We start from the raw sequence: 19626 nt of genomic DNA, 5'->3' as shown, positions 1-19626 counted from the left end.
GCTGTGACAAAGTGAGAGAGTGGCATGGACATATATACACTACCAAATGTAAAATAGATAGCTAGTGGGAAGCAGCCGCATAGCACAGGGAGAGCAGCTCGGTGCTTTGTGACCACCTAGAGGGATGGGATAGGGAGTGTGGGAGGGAGGGAGACACAAGAGGGAAGAGATATGGGAACATATGTATATGTATAACTAATTCACTTTGTTATAAAGCAGAAACTAACACACCATTGTAAAGCAATTATACTCCAATAAAGATGTTTTTAAAAAAGCAACCACTTTACAGGCTTAGCCTCTATTTTTAAAGGAGCACTTCTGTGAAAAGATGCAAGTCTTAATTGCCTACTTCAGGTCATCCTCACCTGAGCATTTCAACCTAAAGTAATTGTCTAATACAGACAAACATGGGTGAGGCAGGTCCAAGGGCTCTGCAGGGACAGGGTGGGGGGGGGGTGGAATGACAGATTGGTTGAGAGATATGAGGCCTTTGGTTGGTGGGTGGGGAAGCACGTGCGTGGGAAGTGCCTGTGAAGTTGCAGATGGTCCCTGGACAGTTTGAAGCCTTTGAATGGGAGGGGTAGGATCTGAAGTACAGGCCTTGGTAGGAAGCTAGTTAAGGCGAGAGGTGGATATGGCTGTTACTGGGGCAGGGAATGGATGTAAAAAAATTGGCCTTTCTTCCTCTGTTTCCATCTCCTTCCACTTCTAACTTCCTGCTGAATTTTGCTCCTGCAAGCCCCATCTTTGCTCTATTTCCCATACTCTCTCTCTATTCCTATTTCCAGGCAACAGCCTCTTTCTCCAAGAACCCTTAATTGGCCAATATTTGGAATACAAGAATGAGAAGTTTTGCTTACTAATGGGAAAACCCAGTGCTGCCTACCTCCAGCAAATGAGTTATTATGAGGAAATGGATAAGCTCTGAAAATCAGTAAGCAAGCTAAGAGAACCCACCTTGGAAGCTGGCAGGACACTGGGTAGCTCCAGGAGCAAGAAAGAAGGAGCTAATGGATCAGTTTCCCGGCAGGAACGGTCTTGTCCAGGATGTCTGGGATAAACCATTTGTCAGAATCTCAAAAGAGAGCTTGTTTTGCCAACATCATGAGAGGAAGTGAGAGGCAGCCTACTGGATTTACTCTCCCATCAAGACTACACATGGGGGACTTCCCTGGTGGTCCAGTGGTTAAGAATCGGTCTTGCAATGCAGGGGACATCAGTTCGATCCCTCGTGGGTAACTACGCCCGCGTGCCACAACGAGAGAGGAGCTTGCGCGCCGCAACTAAGACCCGACACAGCCAATAAATAAATATGTATTTTTTTTTTTTTTAAAAAAGAGACTACACATGGTAGGGGGGGAAGTGTCTGAAATTGGCTGTCCTGATAGGAAGAGAGAATGAATGCTGCTCAGTCAAAAAAAAAAAGATGATTTTTTTTAACCCCAGAATGTTGACATTATTATTTCTTTGAAAACAGTGTTAATATTATAACCGCACTACTTATTGCTTTTAATCAGTGTGCCAAGAATTCTGTCATTCATAGTCAATGTTTCTATTTTTTACAGCAAAGCTGTAAGTTTGGCGTGGTGATTCTATTGGGTTGGCCAACCATTCCATAACATCTTATGGAAAAACCCGAACGAACGTTTTGGCCAACCCAATATCTGTAACTGATGCTCAGGGAGGTTAAATGTAACATCGCACAGCTAGTAACTGGCAGAGATGCGATTTGAATCTAGATCTACTGACCAAAAAAATCACTATTCCACACTGACTGTCTGACACCTCCACCCCCAATCAGGATTAATTTATCTCTCCTTTAAACTCTAATATCAGTTTTGACATTACTTTATCATGATTTGCAATATTAATTGGGGCATGTTTCTTTCTCACTCATTATTATTACCTCAATTACTTAGCCATTCAAATTTTGTGATTTCTTTCTTGAATTTTTAAAGTTAATGCTTTCCGTTTATTTTCTTTTAATTCTTTTAAATTGAAAGCTTACATCCTGGTTTGGTTTCATTTCCTTCCATGAATCAGTGACCTTAAGAATAAAAAGCTCCCCACCCCTGGACTAAGACCAGGAGAAAAAATTCCATTATTAGTACCAGTCAACTCTGATAGAGTGCCATTTTTCCACCCTCAAGTCCTTTCACAACTTCCTTCTGTCCCCATAGAAATAATCAGTCAACAAGGCCTAGTTGTTTTTTCAACTTCTTATAGAAATGTTCACAATATACAAAAGTAGAAAGAATGATACCATCAACTCCCTTAATCCAACTTAGACAATTCATCTCTACCCCACACGCCCTCACACATGCACATTTATAAGCAATTCTCTCCTCCCCAGCTGGATGATTCTAAAGCTAACTCCAGACATCATGATCTTATCTTCTCGTATCTCAGTATGTATCTCTGAAATATAAGGATTCTAATCAACATAATTGTAACATCATGACCAAATCTAACACATTTATTTAAAATTCCTTAATATCAAGTATCCAGTCAATAGTCAAATTCCCCCAATTGTCTCATATATATGCTGGGTCAAATCAGGATCCAAACCTGTTCAATACATTATAGCCAAATTTTTAAGGAGACATCAATAACTGCACAACATTTTACAAGCTCAATTTTGTTTGAACACAGATTTTTCATTTCAATTTTCTTTTAGAAATCAGATTCTGATTGGCTGGTAGTCAAAGCTTGTCTGACCCTGAAGCTGCCCTTGGCTGCAAGTTGACGTGACTCATCCTCCCTCAGCCCACATCTCCGGGTCAAGAAAGGCTATCTTGCAATTTAGTTAAGGGAAAATAGCCAAGCCTTTCTTTTTTTTTTCTTTTTTATGCTTTTATTATTTCTTCTAATGGAGTGGAGAGAGCAGCAATTGTTCTCTAAAATGTAGAGTTAATTTATGGTAGCCTTATCTATAGTAACTTCAGTTTACAACTAACCCAAATGTCCATCAAAAGGGGCTTGGCTAAACAGACTATGGCATGTCCAAACCATGGGAAACCGAGTCACATTTTAAAATAATGAGGTTGACCTACATGGAATGACATGGACATGCCAAGTGCCAACATACATTGGTGAATGAACATGAAACAATATGAGTAATGTGATCCACTTTTGCCTCCAAATTGCGTGTTTCTATATACACATAAAGAAATCTAAAAGAATAAGCACCAAATCTTGGAGGGAAGATGTAAAATTATGGAGGAATTTCACTTTCTACTTCTTACATTTTTGTATCATTTAAATGCTTCTGACAGTAAGCATATATTAACTTTATAATACAGAAAAAATACAGGTTGAAATATCATGTCTATATCTTAGGTATGTATTATGAATATATTCTATTCATAATGTATGAAATATGAATACCATGAAATGTACATATCATATGTAAGATAATATATAAATATATTTCTTTCTTCCTGTAATCTTTCTTCAATATCAGGAATAATTTAGATTTTTCTCTACCATAGATACACTGTTTTCTTCAGTTGGAAGAATTTTGAAGATACAACTCAGTAGTCTTCCTTCAATCACAGCAACAGTATTGAACATGATTCTGTGCCAAATACAGACTTTAGTTTTAGTCACATTATCTCACTTAATCTCCAGAATAATTCTTTGGTGTAAATATCATGATCTACATTTTACATGTAAGGATACTGAAGTTTTGAGTGGCAAAGTTACTTACTCAAGTCATAGCTAGGCTCCTAATCTCAGTCTCTTTCATGCCAAGGTCTATAACCTCACCCCCTACGGCACACTGATCCTACCCTAGTAAATGTAATAAATATAAACATGATGTCAATTCTCCAAAGTTCAAGGCCATCATCTTCTCATGTTTCTTTTAAATAAACCTAAAATAGCCACTGTGTTGGAAGGTTCCAAGATCACCCCCAGGTTTGATGATTCGTTAGGAGGACTCACAGGACTCAGCATATATTTGAACTCATGGCCATGATTTATTACAGTGAAGGAAGGCAAAGCAAAATCAGCAAAGGAAAAAGGCACATGAGGCAAAGGGGAAACCGGGCACAAGCTTTCAGAGTCATCTCTCAAGGGAGTCCCATGGGATGTACTTAGTACCCCCAGCAGCAAGTTGTGATGACAATGTAAACTGTTCCCAACCAAGAGAGCTTATTAGAGACTAAGTTCCCAGGGTTTTATTGGAGGCTCATCACATAGGCACCCTCAGTTTGGCACATAGCCAAATTTCAGACTCCCAGAAGAAAATCAGGTGTTTGGCATAAATCATACTATTTGTACAAATAGTTTGGGCTCAGTGAACCCCTCTTACCAGTTAACCATGGGAACCTTCCCCAAATTTAAGTTCCCAATTGCTAGCCAAGGGCCAACCTTGTAAGCAGGCTTGTCAAAAGATGCTGTTCAGGCCTGTTATGTTAATTCTTTTCTGCACAGCCATGAAACAATTAGGAGTCAAATACACAATAAAAATAAAATTACACCAGCAACTTCCAGTCTGTTTTTGTGGTGAAAATGGAGAAGCCAGTCAATATCTCTTTTCAGGAAATCGCATTTTCTCTTCAGAGACCTGAGGATACAGTGCAGAACCCTAGTGTCACAGGCCAGACAGCCCTTTGACATCCACTTTCTGTGGGCAAAGACACTGCAGTTCTTGTCCCTTTCTTCACTTTTCACATTTTTCTTCATCTTCCAAGAAAGTTTAGAAACAGTTTTCCCTATGACTATAGCAGTGCCCATTCAATTGCCCGATGTAAAGAAGTTAGGAAGGTCTTTGATGTACTGGCTGAAGGCCTTTAAAAAAATTTGATTTTGAGCTTCTTGGTCACTTCCAAATCAGGTGACTTGTACAAAGAATGCAGGTTGAAAAACAACCTAGCCAAGTACCTGCTCACTCAGAAGGTACTGTCCGTCCCAGGTTAGTTTGCCATACAAACTAGGGAGACTCTAACCTTACTTTTGTGGTAACTTTTGCCCTATATTTTTTACATGAAATATTACACTTTATACAGCCAGGCACCCACATCCAAGATATCCTGGATGGTGTTAATTTAGGATATGCTGTCTGATGTACGTCATATGTTCAGATTCAGAGTTCAGCAATTTGAGGATTGTCCAAAGCACTAGACCAGTTTGTCCTGTCCAAATGGAGTTCTAAACTTATGGTTACCAAGGGGGAAGAGGCGGGGAGGTGGGACAAATTGGGAGATTGGGATTGACATATATAGACTACTATGTATAAAGCAGATAACTAATGAGAACCTACTGTATAGCACAGGTAACTCTACTCAATGATCTGTGGTGACCTAAATGGGAAGGAAATCTAAAAAAAGAGGGGATATATGTATATGTATAACTAATTCACTTTGCTGTACAGCAGAAACTAACACAACATTGTAAAGCAACTATACTCCAATTTTTAAAAAATGGAGTTCTTTCCTTGTTTACAATTCAATTTCCACTGAAAATGAGAGTTGGGTGACTGCCACACTTACAAAATCTGAACTAAAAAATTTGAAACTCAGCTCATTTCTGGTACTATTTATGCATGGTTTACCTAGATACATGAAGGTTTGTGTTTCCTTCTTCACACCCAAACCAACTTTTTATAGCCATAATGAGTCAGATGTTTGCCTCTTTGGGTTTGGAGATCACTGAAGTTACACACCTGCAAGTATATCCCTACAGAGTGATATAACTCTGTATAACATAATATTTGCATAAAAATAAACAATACATTTGGGGGCTTTATGTGCTTTTATGGATTCCCCCAAGAGGAAATTAGCAAATATGTTGGGCAATGTTCTTCTGCTCTTTTAAAATATGTTTCAAATTTCTGTGCTTGGATTGAGTAATCCACTATCAAAGATATTCAACTACCTTAAATAGGTATGTAATTTCTACTTATGAGTAACTGGGAACTGGCAAATCAAAAATCTTCTCTAAAGATTTAGAGGATTTTTGTCTACTGTTTTCTTGATTCATTTTGTGATCACCTATTGCTTATGACATCTCTTTATTGTTTATTGACTAATAGTCTCTTTCCTGCTTTGTTATTTCACACATCAAACCTTTGCTCTCCATCGAAGCTCTCTGAAAGCAATGACACTATTTTTATTTATCTCTATGTTGAGCCAAGTGTGGGAAAGGTAGCTGGTATTTATTAACCTTTTGCTGACTGGGTGAACAGAGGAGTAAATGAATAGGTTGTAAGCTCCTGAAGAATGTGAGCTACCTATTCCAGTATCTTCCACACAGTGTTTACTGGATAAATACTTGTTATCCTGAAGCAGAATCTGAGTTTTCATACAAAACCAGAAAAGCGGTTGTGCTATGCTGCTTCTCCAGAATCAAAAATTCACAAGTAATTCTCATTTCTTAGAGATACATGCCAAAATATGTATGAATGAAAAGATTTGATGTTTAGGATTTGCTTCAGAATAATCAGGGAAAATGGGGGACTAAGTACAAGTGCAGCTAAAACCGGATTAACCAGGAGTTGATAAAGTTGAAGCTTAGTGTATATTTGAAGGTTTTCATAATAAAGTTTCATAGTGAACTTTGCCGGAGATACAGTTGTTTAATCTATTTATGTACCCATTCTAGTTTGTTATTTTCTCTGGGCAGAAGAGGTTCTAGTTATTGATTACCTACTATAGCAAATATCTGTCAAGCTTTCTGGCAACTTTTTAACATCCTTCATTTATTTGGGTAATTCCCCACCATTTGAGTCCCTGACTTTCCAATACAGAAGCCAGAAACTCACTTTTCCAACCTCCTTTGTGGCTGGGGTATATATATGGGACCCGGACTCTGTCAATCAGAAGTACCCAGGAAAATCAGCAATTCAGAAGAGTGACATGAACGAGGAAGTGCCAGGAGGATTGTTTCTGGCAATGGTGGTGTGGGGGCATTCAGCCTACAGAGGCAGAACTGGCCAGAAGCCCAACAGTTGCATCTTCTGTCCAGGCCTGTGTCCAGGCTCTGAAGTGTTCAGCATTATAGTCTGGGCATTGTTCCTGGCTCCTTAACCTTCACGCCTGACTCTCTGGACCTCCTAGACATTCTCATATACTTTAACAAATTTCTTTACTACTTACACTGAAGTATGTTTGCAACTAAATTCTCCGACTGACATATCTACCTCATACTAGGTATTTGATATGTGGTATCCCATAGAAGCTGGAAACAACCTATTGAGGTTTGAAAAGAGGGCTGGGGAATATTATGAAAAACGTTGTTGGAATGTGTTATGTATACAAAGGGGAGCCATTAAATGTCACTCTGAAAAGGAAGTGGGGGAGCTACAGCATCAGTGGAGGAAAGCCTGAATTATCTCAGGACTTTTTCAACCAACAGAGAGAAAACAAAAAGGAACAGCAGGTGTGGCCAAGCACAATTATTCTAGAATGCCTCTGCAAAGTATAAACAACCTTACTTTGGCCACCAATGGGTGCGGCTAGCTCAGGTGCCTGCCTCTCGCTAATGAGCAGTTTGTGTGTGAGCAGGCCCAGCCCACTTACCTAAAAGTCAAGAGTCAACTCTCCCCTTTCCCATGGTGGAAACAGATCTACAGGCCACTGTGGAAATTCACACCAACCACCTACGCTCATCAATCTTAAACACAGATGAGCATTCATTTTAAACATAAATGATGGGACTTCCCTGGTGGTCCAGTGGCTAAGACTGCACTCCCAACGCAGGGGGCCCGGGTTCGCTCCCTGGTCAGGGAACTAGATCCCACATGCCACAACTAAAAGATCTCGCATGCCACAGCAAAGATTCTGCATGCTGCAACTAAGACCTGGCACAGCCAAAGAAAGAAAGAAATATTTTTTTAAAAAAACATAAATGAGCCCCTGTGGTAGCCAGAATAATGGCCCCCAAAGATATCTATGTTCTAATCCCTGGGAACTATGAATAAATTAGGTTCTATGGCAAAGGGGAACTAAAGTTGCAGATGAAATTAAGGTCAGCTGACCTTAAGATAGAGCAATTATCCTAGATTGTCCAGGTGAGTCCAGTGGAATCACAAGGGTCCATAAAAGTGGAAGAGGGAGGAAAAAGGGGAGTCCAGAGTGATGGGATGTGAGGTGAACTTGATCAGCTGTGGCTGGCTTTGAGGAAAGAGGAAGGGGCCGTGAGCCAAGGAATGTGGGCAGCCTCAGAAGCTAGAAAAAGCAAGGAAACAGAGTCTCCTCTGGAGCCTCAAGAAAGGAACACAGCCTTGCTAACACCTGGATTTTATTCCAGGGAGCCCCATGTTGGACTTCTAACCTACAAAACTGTAAGATAGTAAATTTGTATTGTTTTAAGCCACTAGATTTGTGGTAATTTGTTACAGCAACCACAGCCCCCATGGATGAAAACCCTGAGTGTGGGAGACTTACCATGATCAATAAACAAAGGCCCACTTGAAGAATTCTGATCTGAGAGATAGTTATACATGTAAGAAGTGCATCTGACTGCTGATCAACTGGATACTAACAGACACAAAACCCACTTAAGAAAGGATCTGGCATTGTGAGATCTTGGACTACCAGCCTCTCTGAATAAAGTGAGGTTAATATCTGCTGTGGTTAATGCAGTGTTGATAGGATTAAACGAAGTGGTAGAAATGTCTATACAGTAAGGGTTACTACACAAACAAGTTATTTTTTAAATTATTATTTCTAGCTCTGACTAAACTAACAGTGGGCGGGGGGGACCACCTAAGCCATCATAGACCTTCTGTTATTTGGAGACCATCAAAGTGACATCATTGCACTGGATACTGCACGTTCAATAAATAGTATTGAGATGTATGCAGTACGACGTCTAAGAGCACGACAATAGGTTAAGACAGATCTGAATTCTGCCCCTGTGTTCCATTAGCTGAATTACTTAACCTCCTCATGTGTAAAATGTGAATAAGGGAGTTGTGAGAATGAAAATGAGATAAGGTCAATAAAGCACTTGGCACCTGGCCTGGGTTGCATCAGGAACTCAGCTTAATGGTAGCTCTATTGATAATGAGCACTTACTGATATAGGACCTCTACCACCTTTGAACATTTAAATTATTTTTACCTGTATTATTTCATTTGATTATCAATTCTTCCCTTGGGAAGAAGCATGGCAAGTTTATATCCATTTTTCAAATGTGAAAAATAATGCACAGAAAAGAAACACACCTTGATATAGGGAACTAATACAAGGAATGGTTTCACCTGAAAAAATTCAAGGGGCACTACAATAATTAGAATAATCCAGGAGTAAATTTCCTGTTGTTCACACCAGTAATACTAGAAGACTAGCAGGAAATAAATAATAAAGATCTTCAAAGTCTTTTAAATACCATTCAGTAGGAAGACAGTGGCATGCTAAAGAAGGAGAATTTAGGTAAACTTTTCAAAGCCAGACTTGAGTGGAAAGAGTCTGTTGTAGGCCACTCAAAAGAAGAGGCCAAATGAAGCAAAAATTCCCTGCCCAAAATCCCCTGTGTTTAGTGAGAGTTTAGAAGACAAACCATGATAGAATCTACAAGTGGAGTTGGAGCCATTACAAAACAAACATCTGTAGATGTTTTTCATTATCCACAGGGAAAGCAGAGGAGGAAAATAACTTTTACATGTAATCAACTTACAATAAGAAATTTGGAATGTGGTTCAGTGGTTCCTCCCATTACCTCATGGGAAAGTTTTCAGTGAGTTGCTGGCTTTTCATCAGCTAAAAATAATAAAAGTCAAATAATGAGAAAAGTTTTGCAAGAAAAGAATGAACTATATTGGGAAGAGATTATTTTTTCTAAGTGTTTTACCACTGGGATGGAAAAATGGATATAGTCTATGTCAGCCAACTCCTGGGCTTGACACTGATGTTGTTTTCCTTCTTTCTTTTCCTCTTTCTTCCTTCCTTCTCCCCTCCTTTCCCCCTTTCTTTCTTCTTTATTTCCTTATCTTCCTCCCTCCCTCCCTTTCTCTTAATTCCCCGACCGGGGATTGAACCCGGGTTACAGCAGTGAAAGCACAGAGTCCTAACCACTAGACCACCAGGAAATTCCCATCCCCTCCATTCTTAATGAAGAAACTCAGCACTCACTCAACCGTTAGAACTCAGGTCAAGCCCAGCCATCTTACCTGGGAAGTTTTTTCAGCAGCTGGTATACATCTCTATTACAGTCCTATCATACATCATTATTATTGTGCTGGCCATAAAGTTTGTTTGGGATTTTCCATAACATCTTACAGAAAAACCGGAACGAACGTCAATACCATTTTGTTTCATTCCATTATAAAGTAAGATAGGCAACCTATACGTCCAAGAATAGGAAAATATCAATAGATAAATAAATTACAGTCAATGCTATGTAATACTACCATTTAAATAACAAAACAACCATGTTTTAAGAGAACAGTTAATGTTATGAGGAAGTGTTAAGTGAAAAAGCAGAATTTACACTGTATGTAATATATTTGTACATGCACAGAAAAAAGTGGGAAAGGATACACACCAAATTGTTAATTATGATTGCCTCTTGCAAGACAGTGGGTGGGAGGGGAGAAGCTCTTTCATTTTTTACTTCACATGTTTTTATATTCGTTGAGGGTCCTTTTTTTCCCCAATAAGCATACACTGCTTTGGGTTTTAATATCAAGTTTTTAGAAAATGAATGAAAAAAATTCTTAGATATTAACAAGTCAAATCCAGCAGTATATAAAAGAAAGATAATACATCATAACCAACTGGAATTTAACCTAGGAATATGAGGTTAGTTTAAAATTTGAAAATCAAACAATGTAATTAACTGTATTAATGGAATAAAGGAGAAAAATCATATGATCATATTAACAGGTGCAGAAAAAACATTTGACGAAATTTAACATTATTTATGGTGAAATCTCAGCAAATTAGGATTACTGAGGACCTTCCTCAATCTGATAAAGGGCATCTGCAAAATACCTACAGTTAACATCATGCTTAGTGGTGAAATATTAAATGTTTTCCCCATTAGATAACAAACAAGGCAAGATTGTCCACTCTGAACACATCTAACCAACATTGTATTGGAGACATTAGCTCAATAAAGTAAGAAAAATAAAATCATGAAGATTGGGAAAGAACAGATAAAACTGTTTCTATTTGCAGATGATATGGTCATCAATATAGAAAATCGTAAGTAATCTGCAAAACAACTTCTAGAATAAATGAATTTAGCAAAATTGTAAGATACAAGGTCAACATGTAAAAAGGAACATTTTAAAAGTAGCAAATAATTTGAAATAAATTTTTTAAATTCCATTTCAATAGCAGCAAAAAAAATGAAATGCTGGGCTTCCCTGGTGGTGCAGTGGTTAAGAATCTGCCTGTCAACGCAGGGGACATGGGTTCGAACCCCAGTCAAGGAAGATCCCTCATGCCGCGGAGCAACTGAGCCCAGGCGCCACAACTACTGAGCCTGTGCCCTAGAGCCCGTGAGCCACAACTACTGAAGCCCGCGTTCCTAGAGCCCGTGCTCCACAAGAGAAGCCACCGCAATGAGGAGCCTGCGCACTGCAACGAAGAGTAGCCCCCGATCACCGCAACTAGAGAAAGCCTGCACACAACAACAAAGACCCAATGCAGCCAAAAATAAAATAAATAAAATAAATTTATTTTTGGAAAAATGTTTAGGAATAAATTTCACAAAAGATATGCAAGACCTCTACACTGAAAATCTCCAAAATATTGCTGAGAGAAATTAAAGAAGACCTAAATAAATGGGGAAATATACCTGTTAATATACAGGAAGATACAATATTGTTAAGATGCCACTTCTCTCTAAATTGGGATTCAGTGCAATCTCGATCATAATCCTGCCAGGCTCTTTAATAGAGATTGAGAAACAGATTCTAAAATTTACATGTAAATGAAAAGGATAATAAAATAGCCAGATAATTCTTGAAAAAGAAACAACAAAGTTGGAGTACAGGCTGATACTACCCATCTCCATAATTTACTATAAAGTATGGTAATCAAAACAATGTGGTAGCAGCATAAAAATACACAAGTAAATAAACAGAATCGAGCTGAGAAGTCGATCCATGCTTATATGGTAAACTAATTTTCAACAACAACAGTTCCCAAGCAGTCCAATGGGAAAAGTCTTTCCAACAAGTGCTGCTGAAACAACTGAATATCCACATGGGGAAAAAAATGAAACCTTGACCTTTACCTCACACCTGCACAAAAGTCAGTGTGAAATAGGCCATAGAACTAAACATAAAGGGTAGAACTATAAAGCTTCTGAAATAAAACAGAACATTATACTTGTGGCTTAGGAGGAGGCAAAGGTTTCTTGAAAATGTCAAGGAAAGCCATAACTATAAAGAAAAGAAACTGAGGGACTTCTCTGGTGGTGCAGTGGTTAAGACTCTGCATTCCCAATGCAGGGGGCCCAGGTTCAATCTCTGGTCAGGGAACTAGATCCCACATGCGTGCTGCAGCTAAGGAGGCTGCCTGCTGCAACTAAGACCTGGTGCAACCAAATAAAAACAAATAAATAAATAAATATTTTTTAAAAAAAGAAAATAAAAGGACGTGATAAATTAGACTTCATCAAAATTAAAACTCTGTTCGTCAAAAGACACTATTAAAATTTAACAGATAAACCATAGACCAGGAGAAGTTATTCTCAAAACGAATATTTGACATAAGACTGATAATTAGAATAGGTAACAAATTCCTACGACTCAGTTTAAGAAAGGTCAAAAAATCCAATCAAATAGTGGGCAAAATATTTTAACATATGTTTTACAAAGGAAGATTTATGAATGACAAACATATGAGAAAGGTGTTTAACATCGTTAACCATCAGGAATTAATGATCAGAGTCTCAGAGAAACACAAATTAAAATCACAATGAGATTACCACTACATACCCCATCAGAAAGGTTAAAATTAGACACTATAACACCAAATACTGGCAAAGATACAGGGCACCTGCAATTCTCAGACGTTACTGGTGGGAGTGTAAAATGCATTGCCACTTTCTAAAAGGTCTGGCAGTTTCTTATAAAACTAAACATATGCTGACGCCATAACCCAGCAATTCTACTCCTAAGTATTTATGCAAGAGAAATGAAAGCACGTGTCCACAAAAAAAGAACATACAAAAATGTTCATAGCCTCTTTATTCATAATAGCCTCAAACAGGAAATAGCTCAGGTAACCATCAATGAGAGACTAGAGAGTCTACATTCATACAATAGAATACTACTCGGCAATAAAAAGGAATGAACTGCTGATGCATGTAACAACGCGGATGAATCCCAAAAGTTCACTCACTGAGGGAAAGAAATTTTCCACAAAAATGTACATATTGTATGATTCCATTTATGTAAATTTCTAAAACAGGCATAACTCATCTCTGGTGAATAAAAAATCAGAACACTGTTACCTCTGGGAGGTAACTGACTGAGAAGGGGCATGAAGGAACTATTTGAGATGATAATAATGTTCTCTGTTTTCAAAGGTGTTTTTTACGTTACTGCCCTGGGAGAACAGAAAGAAAGCGGCATGGCTCTGGGGCAACCCTAGCCTCCGCGCTTCCTGCCACCAGGCGCAGATCCACGCCGAAAACCTCAAACCAAACCCAGCGGAAGGATTCAACTCGAACTTTTCTAAGCGCCAGAGACTCACCTATTACAGAGCTCACCGGTTTGAATAGCCTGCCAGTTTTCCTACAAGCGCTTATTAACAAAGCCGGACAAACTTGCAGTGTATAGGCTCAGTATCAGATACCTGACAAAAGAGTTTTTTGGCTGTTGCACTAAAATCTCCCTCCGCTAACAGAAATGGAGAGCAGAATAGGCACAGAGCAAAACTCAGAGAAGGCCTGAAAGGGGTAAGAAAAGTCCTATTTCAGGCTCTGAATGGGTTTGTATTGGTTGTCACTATAGACGCGATGGTCTTTTCTGCCTCTCCTACTATTGAAGGTTGCCTAGGGTTTCCACTTCCGGTGTTATACATCAGAGAGCGTGTGAACTTAACCACACTTGAGTATCACCCACACTGGGCATTTAAACTCTCCAAGTGTGCCGTCTCCCAAAAGACCTGATGGAGCCCGTGGCCTCCCACTGCCAGCCGTCAGTTATAACCCACACCAGCTTCCCCCAGAAGCTCTTCTTTTGTAGAATTATGTGACATCTGCCAGTTAAGGAGTCTGCTGGATAGTTCATCCAGATTTCTGGCAATGAGTTTCCAACCAAGGTTAAGAATCTTCATGGACAGAACGAGAAAGGGAAAGATGGATCTTTACTTCCCACCTCCATTGCTTTTAGGCAGTAGCTGCTCCAGCCATTACTTCAACCTCCATTTCATACTTGAAATGTGAACAAAAAAATTCATCTTTGGAACTAAACACAAGCTAGATTTTACACCCACTGTCTGAGATGTCATAGGAACAAATGTTCTAGAAAATATCAAAGCAGAATTGTGCAGGGGAAGATCAGGCTGCTGAGATGCTTTCTTGGGCCAAGAATCCTATTCAGATGATTAAGCCTGAAGAGAGGGCTTTCCTGGTGGCGCACTGGTTAAGAATCCGCCTGCCAATGCAGGGGACATGGGTTCGAGGCCTGGTCCGGGAAGATCCCACATGCCGCGGAACAACTAAGCCTGTGTGCCACAACTACTGAGCCTGTGCTCTAGAGCCCGTGAGCCACAACTACTGAGCACACGTGCCGCAACTACTGAAGCCCACACACCTAGAGCCTGTGCTCCACAACAAGGAGAAGCCACCGCAATGAGAAGCCTGTGCACCGCAACGAAGAGTAGCTCCCGCTCGCCGCAACTAGAGAAAGTCCACATGCAGCAACAAAGACCCAATGTAGCCAAAAATAAATTAAATTAAATAAATAAATTTTTCTAAAAAAAGAAGGACTAAAGAGAGGGGCTTCTTACCAAAGAAAGGCAAGGGGCCTGGGTTTGGTATAACAGACTCTGGTTTTTTTAAATGACAAGCTAGATTACAGCAGTGCAACTCAAGACCACTCCCAAATGAAGAAGGAACAGAGCATTCAAAAACAAAATAGAAGTTACTTTTAATGTTTACCACTGGACAAATACCATATGCTAACACATATATATGGACTCTAAAAAAAAAAAAAGAGATGCAAGAGGGAGGGGATATGGGGATATATGTATACATATAGCTGATTCACTTTGTTATACAGCAGAAACTAACACAACATTGTAAAGCAATTATACTCCAATAAAGATGTTAAAAAAAAAACTCAATACTTTTTCCTTCACTGTTAATCTAAGTGCCTCACAATTTTTTTTGCCTCTAAGAGTATAGGATCCATAGTTTACATATAATATGCCATTTTTCTCATTAAATGAAGTTAATAATACCTTTTCTGCATACAAATATGTTATTTATTAAATCCAGTAGTTTTGATCAATTCTGTTATAACTACACTACTCACCTGCTTCATTCAGGTAATACAAGGTAAAAGGCAAATAATGATTAAAAGGGAAATATTAAATAATCTAATGGCTTCTAGAGTCTAATATTATGTGCCTTATAGTGAAAACCTTTTGAAAAGAAAATCTTTCCTAAGTATTTCTTAATATTTACACAAATATTAAGATGGTAGCACATTTTACAAGTGTTTTCAGAAGAATTTTTACCTTTACTAAAATCCCCATAATGATCGATAATTGAAGGATGCTTGACTGTACTTTAAAATGTTTGCAATATGTAAAAAATCTGTTGTTAAATGCAACCCTTATTAAATTGCAATCAGGAGGGAAAAGTTAATGAAAAACTACATCAAACAAGAAAAGGCAAGACTGCTGAAGATTTAACCCTTCAGAAATGAGGGTTTGGGTCAGACCAGCAGGTAAAGGATCTTGGCCAGCTGAGATCATGACTGAAGGTAACAGAAAACATGCAGCAGTTTTCAAAAGAAGGAAGTTCTAAATATCAACTATAGTTATTTTTAGGTCTCCTAATTCTTCTTGAATTAGCTTTTGATCATTTACATTTTCTAGAAGACACTGAATCTTGTTCACATTTTCAAATTTATTGGCAAAATTATTTATAGTTGTCTCATGTTTTTAAAAATCTCTTCTGTATCTGTAGTCATATCTGTTTCTCATTCCTAATACTGTTTATTTATGCCTTCTTTTATTCATCTCATTAGAAGATGATTTGTATTATGATTTTCTGTTTACAAAGAAATTTTTAGATTTTTGATTCTCTTTGTTGTTTTGTTTTCTAATTCTTTATCTTCTGCCATCTTTACTACTTCTTTGCTTCTACTTTCTTTAAGTTTGCCCTATCACTCTTTCAATAGCGTCATGAGTAAAAAGCTTAATTTATTTATTTCTAGATCTTGTTGTCTTTAAATAATGCATATAAGGTTATAAATTTTCCTTTAACTTAATCTCACAGGTTCAGATCTGTAGTACCTTCCCGGTCCTTCGGTACAAATATTTTGTCATTTCTGCTACAGTTCCTGTTTAACTCATGCGTATTTGAGAATTCCGTTTTAAGTTTCCAAATATTTAGATTCTATCAAGTCTTTTTATTGCTTATTTCTGGTGTAATTATTTCAATATGACCAGATAATATGTTTTCTATAACTTAGATTCTCAAAATTATGACTTCTTGGTTATAAGATTATAAGTTCTGGGGATGTAGTGTCCAGTATAGTAACTATCATGTATTTGAAAGTCATTAAGAGAGTAAATCTTAAAAGTTCTCATTGGGAATTCTCTGGTGGTCCAGTGGTTAAGACGCTGCGTTTCTAGAGCAGGGGGCGTGGGTTTGATCCTTGGTCGAGGAACTAAGATCCCTCATGCCATGTGGCCAAAAAAAAAAAAAAATTCTCATCACAAGAAAAAAAATGTGTAACTATGTGTAATAATGGATATTAACTAAACTTGTGATATTCATTCACAATATATACATATATCAACTTATTTTGTTGTACACCTAAAACTAATACAATGTTATATGTCAGTTATACCTAAATTTAAAAAATTATGACTTCTTTAAGTTAAGATTTTCTTTGTGACCTAGTACCTGGAGTGGGAGTAGGGTTATGGTAATATCTGAGATTTAAATTGGATACTATCGGAGTTTTAAACAAATGGACTTTCAGTGACCAAATGTTACTAAATCTGCCCAAGATTTCATTAAAGGTCAAGAAAGAGATATTTGCCAGATTGAAAACAATGACAGGAAAAAATAAAATTTCTTCACACTTACGTGTCCCATGGAACCAAGACTGCTCAATAAGCCAGTTACAGTAGGTCCTTAATACGTGCTTGCTGAAAAGAAAAAAAAAGATTTATCCAAGAGCGCACATCCTCCCCAAATGGCTTTACATTCAGAATCTCTTTTGCCTAGCTCTCTCTAATTTGAGAGGCCTTTTTCTTTCTTTCTTCTTCTTTTTCTTCAAAATCCTGATCTCCTTTCATTCCCAGTTTAGTATAGTTTCTGGCTAAATTCACTTATCTCTTAAAGAAGCATGTCTAGTTCTGAGGTCAAAGCTTTTCTTATTCTCAGGGTCCTCTGAGTTCCTAAGAAGATGTATTTTTCGTCTGACTGCTTAAGGAACAAGAAGCTCTTCTTTTACTTTCTTCCCCAAGGAAGCATATGCTTTCTTAATATCTTCTCCTAAGGCTGTGCTGAAGAAAACCCAGCATGTCTGCAGCTCTGTACTAACAGGCCACTGGGTGTCAGTATTATAGTGGGGGTTAGGAAAAAAAGCCCAGGAAACCAGAGAGTGAGGGATAAATAACATTTAAGGAAATAACATAAAGTCATAAGATCAATCATTTTTGACCAAAGCAGGTGAAAGGAACCATAGGAGGAGTCAGAAGAAAATGCAGGTGTCATCATCACAAATTTGAAAAAATTGCCAAAGGTGCTTAAATAAAACTGGTACAAAAGCATCCTTCCTTCCCGCTTTATTATTACCAAGGTATGGTCCAAAGTGAGCTGAAAGTCCACCAGGGGTGACTCTCTACTGCTGGGGAGGCTCCTGCACTGGCTCTTCCCTTGTTTGCCAGGACTTCAAAATAAAACCCTAGAACTGAGCTCTCATCAGCCAGTCCCCAGGCTGTCCTGCTCTATAAGCCCTCAGCCTTGGATCAATCCTGCGCTCCCCCTGCTGTTTCCAGAACTTAGTGACAGCACTGCTGGAGAAAAGTACAACCACGGGAATTAGATGTATGATTCTTAACCTCATAAGGAGTCTCAATTCAGCTTGTCAATCCCTTTCCCTGTTTAAGAATCTCTCTCTCTCTCTCTCTCTCTCTCTCTCTCTCTCTCCCTCTCCCTCTCTTGGGCTACTATCCCAAACCTTCTTCAGCTCTCTCTCTCTCCTAGCAGATGATCTCGCTCTAAAGAGAATGTTGAGTTCACAAACCTTCAAGTCCTCACTTTCCCATCCGCCCCTCATAAATATCCTGCTACCCATACAGGCTCATCTTCATTCTCACCTCCAGCCCCACCAATGATAAGAAATAAAAGAGCCACCCTCCCATCACCTCCAAGTGTCTCCCAGCACTTTGCTCCATGAATCAATCTCTGTATCTCTATAAACCCTTAATCCCCAGATCACTAACATAACAGGATAGAGAAAAGTTGAATTCTGTTAGCAAATGGCGTCAAAGTTCCTGATGAGGATTTGTTAGAAGAATCCATGGATAAACCCATAGAGGTTGAAACTGAGACCTTACAGGGGCCTGACTGTGGGAGCACCTCTCTGCTTTAGACAAGGAAAGTAGTTCCTTGCTCTAAAGAAAAAGGAGAGAGTTGGGGAGGGTGGAGGAGGAGCCATCTGGATGGCAGAAGGCAACGTGGTTTGCAGTGCAATCCCTCTCTGGGAGCACCTGCAGACTTCCTTTAAGTTTTTTAACTTATGACATTTTTGATTATATAGATTACTATTAACATGAATATATGTATCTCTTTAGAAACTGGGGAAAGGGCTAAGATTTCCACTGAGGTGACATGAGATGGACCTGAGACCACAGGTATAGGTGTGCAAGTGGACAGAAGCCTGAGGGAGCAAGATCTCAGGTCACTGAAATCAGGGCAGGAAGCCCTTGACCGTGGCTTTGGACCAGGTTTGCCTAAATCTCTCAGAGTCAGGGAGGTTCCAGCTGATGTTTACTTGTTCACGTTTCTCCCATTCTAAACAAAAGCCTCTTCTCCCTGAGCCCTTTGTAGCTCCTTTTCCCTTTCTACTTCTCTCCTTATCCAACCTTCTTGGAAGCATGGTCTACATTTGTGATGGCAGCTTCAACATCTTCCATTAACTTCTCACCCCAGTGCCATCTGGAGACGGTTCTCACCAAGGTTGTAGATGGGTAACATTCTTAGTCCTTAACTGACAGGACGTCTCTTCCCCAGGAGGCACCACTGATAACTTTCTTTGTATCTTCCATCACTTTCTGACCTTTCCTCTGGCCTTTGCCATGGGCTGCTCTTCCTCTTTGTAGCTTAAATGTTAGCATTGGCACCAGAGGGGCTGCAGTTCAACCAGCACCCAGAAGGATTCTTATGTTGCTCCATTAGGTGGGGGGTGGGGAATCTGTTATATTGAATTTGACTACGGTTGAATCATAAAGTGGATGGTGTAAAAAAGGA

The 19626-nt window shown here is 38.9% G+C and overlaps 1 protein-coding gene across 3 annotated transcripts in view; it reads right to left on the bottom strand.

The window, feature by feature from the left end:
* LOC102977564 (cytidine monophosphate-N-acetylneuraminic acid hydroxylase) overlaps positions 1-19626 on the bottom strand; it is a 295804-nt gene that overhangs the window by 122881 nt on the left and 153297 nt on the right. For all 3 annotated transcript variants that reach the window (XM_028479285.2, XM_028479288.2, XM_055080222.1), the window contains exon 3: positions 17236-17297. The gene's annotated coding sequence lies outside the window, so the exon portion shown is untranslated. The remainder of the gene's footprint in view (positions 1-17235; positions 17298-19626) is intronic.

Source organism: Physeter macrocephalus, chromosome 18 (assembly GCF_002837175.3).
Source record: "Physeter macrocephalus isolate SW-GA chromosome 18, ASM283717v5, whole genome shotgun sequence".
NCBI lineage: Eukaryota > Metazoa > Chordata > Mammalia > Artiodactyla > Physeteridae > Physeter > Physeter macrocephalus.
This window is presented reverse-complemented; position numbering and strand designations above follow the sequence as displayed.